This window comes from Gossypium hirsutum, chromosome A09 (genome assembly GCF_007990345.1).
Source record: "Gossypium hirsutum isolate 1008001.06 chromosome A09, Gossypium_hirsutum_v2.1, whole genome shotgun sequence".
Lineage (NCBI taxonomy): Eukaryota > Viridiplantae > Streptophyta > Magnoliopsida > Malvales > Malvaceae > Gossypium > Gossypium hirsutum.
In genome coordinates, this window is record NC_053432.1 from 45,908,720 (window position 1) to 45,914,385 (window position 5,666).

At 33.0% G+C, this 5,666-nt stretch overlaps 1 pseudogene; it reads left to right on the top strand.

The window, feature by feature from the left end:
- The first annotated feature begins 304 nt into the window (after positions 1 to 304).
- On the top strand, positions 305 to 5,303 carry LOC107889955 (PR5-like receptor kinase; annotated as a pseudogene).
- Positions 5,304 to 5,666: the final 363 nt, after the last annotated feature.

Below are 5,666 nucleotides of genomic sequence, written 5' to 3' on the forward strand. Positions count from 1 at the left end.
GCATAATTTTGAGATTTATTCTTATTATATAACATATCAAAATACTTTTTTCTTCCAATTTAAGATATCATAGTTTTTTCCCCAAATTCATTAAATTTTTATATCAATTATTTTAAATATTTTTAAATAAATAATATTTAAAAATAATATTTTTTAACATGATTATGATCTGATAGGTTTTGGCGGAGGAGCAAGTAGCCTGTTGATCACTTGGATCATCATCACACTTTATTTCAAAAGAATGATGCCATACATTAGAATAACAAGTTTTCATTGGAAGTCCACAAAAAGTGACGCAAATATAGAGGCTTTCATAAGAAATAATGGAACTTATGTCCCAAAAGATACAGTTATTTAAGCATCAAGAAAATGACAAATTCATTTAAAGAAAAACTAGGTGAAGGGGGTTATGGAAGTGTGTACAAAGGAAAGCTACTAGATGGCCATCTTGTTGCTGTGAAAGTGCTCAATACAACCGAAGGAAATGGTCAAGAATTTATCAATGAGGTTGCAAGTATTAGTTGAACTTCCCATGTTAACATTGTTACTCTCTTAGGATTTTGTTTAGAGGGTCAGAAAAGAGCTTTAATTTATGAGTTCATGCCTAATGGATCTTTAGAAAGATTCATTTACAAAGAAGTTACCGTGAAGGACCGTCAGCACTTGTCATTGGAAAAATTGTTTGAAATTGCAATTGGGATTGCCTGAGGACTTGAATACTTGCACCGTGGTTGCAACACTCGAATTTTGCATTTCGACATAAAGCCTCATAACATTCTTCTAGATGATAAATTTCTCCCAAAAATCGCTGATTTTGGGCTTGAAAAACTATGCACCATGAAAGAGAGTATTGTATCAATGTTGGAAGCTAGAGGGACAATTGGTTACATAGCTCCAAAAGTATTTTGTAGAAACGTTGGAGGTGTTTCGCATAAATCTGACGTTTATAGTTATGGAGTGGTGATTCTAGAGATGGTTGGAGGAAGAAAAAACATAAATTTTGGGGTAAGTCAAACTAGCGAGATATATTATCCTCATTGGATCTATGGGTATGTTGTACAAGGCAAGATGGAACCTCAATTGTTAGGCCTCAAGACTATAGAAGAAACTGAGATTGCGAGGAAGATGATATTGGTGGGATTGTGCTGCATACAAACAAATCCACTAGATAGGCCTTCAATGAGTAAGGTGATAGAGATGTTGGAAGGAAGCATAGAAGTATTGCAAATTCCTCCTAAGCCTTACCTATCTTCCCCTTCAAGAACACCAATGGATTCTACTTTTATAACATTATCCTAATATACTTGTTTGAGTGTGCCTAGAGACCAATAACAAGATTATTGTAATACATAACTGCTTCTATTTTTTTTATAAAAGACATTTCCATTATTATGTTCATTTTTTATTTTTGTATATAAACTAAATAAAATAATAATAAAACCATTAGACTAATATGATTATTCTTAAACTATTTCTAGTAAAGTATTACCGTGGTCAAGAAAACAATAATATATTAAGGCTAATGTAGGGTTGGTTGATGATAAAGTATGTCATAGGTATGAGATATTGATTGTTATCGCACGTGCGCGTAAAAACAAACAATTTTATAAAATAACTTTAAAGGTGCAATTTTAACTACAAGCGGACAATACCGGTTGCAATATTTATAGTGTCGGATGGAACATCAGAGTATTCCAAGGTGTCGAACCTAAAGGAGTCGGTGATTAAGTAATCCCTAAAGTATAAACATGCAATTAAATGAGGTCTAGCTAACTACTCACTAGGTACTATATTACGACAGACCATTCACAAGTTTAATTATGCTAATTAATTACCTAAAAACAACGAAGGACTAAATTATAAATGAAACTGAATACGAAACTAGAAAATTTGAACAACTAAGATAACAGGTACTAGTTGACTGATGTCCATGTTGTTCATTAACTTTTGAATTAGGGATCTAAATCGCTAATGTAACATCCCATTTTTCAGTGAAACCGGAACAGTGGTTTTGGGACCACAAATCCAATCCAAAAATAAAATTTATTTTTATTTTATTATATGGTCTATATTATGATAGACATGTCGTGTGAAAAATTTGATACGAAAATTTTATCGATCAAGTGTTTAATTAAGAGGACTAAATTGCATAAAATGCAAAAGTTGAATTCTAGTAGCTATAAAGATTAAATAGCTATGGAATTCAAAACTAAAGGTCCTTATATGGTAATTAGACCATTAAAGAAGTATGTAGATTTTTTTTGGTGACTCATCCATGGAAAAATTAGAAAAGAGTAGGGACTAAATTGGAAATTAAAACAAATAATTAATTAAAAGATGATAAAAAGGAATATCATCTTATTTTTTTCATCTTCAACCCAAGATTATATGGAAACCCTAGGTGAGAGAGAAGAAACTTTTAAGGCTTAATTGGGTAAGTTTCCTTGTTCCATTTTTAGTAATTTTGATATTTTTAAAACCGAGATAGTTTAATCTATCTATTTGGGGGATTAATTTAAAAAGTTATCAAAGTATGGAAAATGGGTCATGGATGTATATGCTGAAAATTTGAAATTTTTGGTAGAAAATGAAAGGTTGTTGATAGATAAACAACTTTTACAAAGTGATTTTTGATGAAAACATGATTTAAGGACTAAAATGTAAACTTGTGAAATTTGATGAAAATTTCTAAATTTTTATGAATACATGTGGTATAAATTTTGTAATTGGATTTTGGTTAGGCTTGGAATAGGGAGTAAATTGCACAAGTTTAATTTTCCAAGCCTAGGGATGAAATTGGAATTTAGGGAAAAGTTTGGGGTAAAATGATGATTTTGCCTAAGACGTAAATTGAGTCCAAATAAATATGAAATATGTGAAATTGATGATTAAAGCTATTTATTTAGATCCGGATAACATAAATTCGAGGCTAGATCGAGGAGAAGAAAAGATTTCGGATTAGTAGATTTTATATGTGAACAAGTGTCGAGGTAAGTTCGTGGAACTTAACCGAACTTGTAAATATGTTTAATTGAATGTTGTGTTTGTATGTAATGTGACTTATATTGATATGAATTACTTGATTGCTATAATGAATATTTGAATACATGTTTGAAATAATGAAAAAAGGTTAAGTCCCGATTGAATATTGAATTCCGATGATTATATGCGCTTTCTCAAAACTAATAAGGTCCTGCATTTGTTGCGGACGGGATTTAGCTCAGACGAGTAATCCTATTGACCTTGATATAGAAAGGATTTAGCCCGAACAAGTAATCCTGATATAATACCTCTCGAGTATACGTTACGACCAGGGTTTAACCTGGACTAGTAATCCTAATTGGGCTCTTTGAGCATACGCTATATTGAATAAGAATTGATAACTTATTGAGTGTACTACTTGAGCATCCATTGGAATTTCAATCATTCAACGGACACAAAACTCTTGAAAGGGTATTAGAATTATTGTAACAGCCCGATTTTGGGCATAGTTGGATGTACCAGCCCGATTCTAGGGGCTAGTCGGAATACTGGTCTCGGGACCATAAATCCGGATTCAACTAAAATATTTTATCATTATTTTGGAATCATTGCATGTTTATATTAGTGTACGAAAAATTTGGTGAGTTAATTTTGACTTGTGAGCTCAATTGCAAAAAAAAAAAGAGACTAAAACACATAAAGTGCAAAAGTCCTAATTTGATAGCTAAAGGTGTTATTTTATTAGAGAATCAAAATTGGGAGATTTTAAAGGGCAATTAAACCCTTAAAAGAAAGCATAGCCGGCCATAGAGTCAAAGAGGAGACAAAAATTTCAAATTTGGTGAGTTAGATGTCTTATTTTTGACTAAAATAGAAATAAATAAAGGAAGGATGATATCATCCATTTTTTCATCTTCTTTCTCTACAGAAAATCATCCATTAAAGGGGGTTTGAAAGCTTAAAATTTTCAACAACTTGAAGCACTCACAAGTAAGTGATTTCCATGTCCTTTGTTGATGATTTTTGTACTTTTGAGACCGTTGAAGCATGAGCTTTCAAATGAGGGGTCTATTTTGCAAAATGGTTAAAAGTCTAGGGTTTTGCCATGAGAGCATCTAGGGTTTTTCTGAAATTTTATGGAAGAATATGAGTCCTGGGTGTGACATAAACGACTTTTGTGAAAGGTGTTACCATGAAAACACCTAAAGGGACCATTTTGCATAAGTTGTAAAATTGATTAAAATGTGTGAAATAGTGGGAATTTGGAGTTTCTATAAGAGTCAAAGATGTTCGGCTAGTCTTGAGAAATAAAGAAATTCGATAAAAATTGATTTTAGGGTCGAGGGTAAAATGGTTATTTTGTAAAAGTCTAGGGACAAAATGGTCATTTAGCCCAATTGTGAATTGTTGAGTGCTTAGGTTGATAAAGTGGCTTAATAATTGCGTTTTGTTATTATAGATCAAGAAATACCGAGTCCAAACCTAGACCGGGTGAAAGCCAAGCAGACTGACTAAATCGGCTAGTCGCCACATTTTGTAATCCGAGGTAAGTTGTATGTAAATAATACAACTACATTGTTAATTATATGTGCTTGAATTATTACAGCATAAATTGCTTGGTTGTGCAATTGAGAATGTATAATGATAAATGAGAAAGTAGAATTTCCGTTGGAACCTTAGGAAGTAAATCAGATATTCATGCCATGACATTTGGGTCATTCGTGTGTGAGCTAGTGTAAGACATGTCGGGGACATGCGTCGGCCACATTATGAGAGCCAATGTAAGACCATGTTTGGGACATGACATCGGCATTGAGACGAGAGCTAGTGTAAGAGATGTTTGGGATATGCAATGACCTCGAGATGTAAGCCAGTGTAAGACATGTCTGGGACATGCATCGGTTATGAGATGATAATCAGTGTAAGATCATGTCTGGGACATGGCATCAACTTGAGATATGAGCCAGTATAAGACCATGTCTAGGACATGGCACCGATACCTTACCCTATGCTTGAGGCTTATGTAATATCTGGTAGTATTTCAAAGGGTTCAATGGCAAAAGTTTTGTTCTTAAAATAACGAGGAAAGTATAACCGTGTTGTGAGTGGTACAGGTACCTAATTGGTACATATGAGATATGAGCTCAATATATAATATGTGACTTGTATTGATGGTAATTAGTAAGTTATGCTTATGCCTACCTTGGTTTTATGAGCATGTTGATTATTGATAAATTGTTGTTGTATACTTACTTATATGCAACTTACTAAGCTGTTATGCTTACTCCCTTCCCTTTTTATTTCCTTATAGTGCCGCCTGACTAGCTCAAGGATCACTAGAAGTCAGAGATATCGATCACACTATCAACCGAAGCATTCGGTATAGTTGGATTTATTTTTTTGAATATGGCATGTATAGGGCTTAGACTTTATTATTTTATGTCATTGAGGTTTGGCCATATATATTGGCTTGGGTTGGAAACCCTTCAATTTGTATTAAGCCTTAAATGATGGCTAACATTCATTTTGAATTTATAAAAGATGCATTATCATAGTTGAATGAATGTTTATTGTGGCTGATTTGGTTATAGGAATTATGCTTGTTTTGGTATTAGTTGGTATTTGTATAGAACTACATATGTATGGGTGGCAATGGGGCTTGGTAAATAGCCTTATATTGTCCA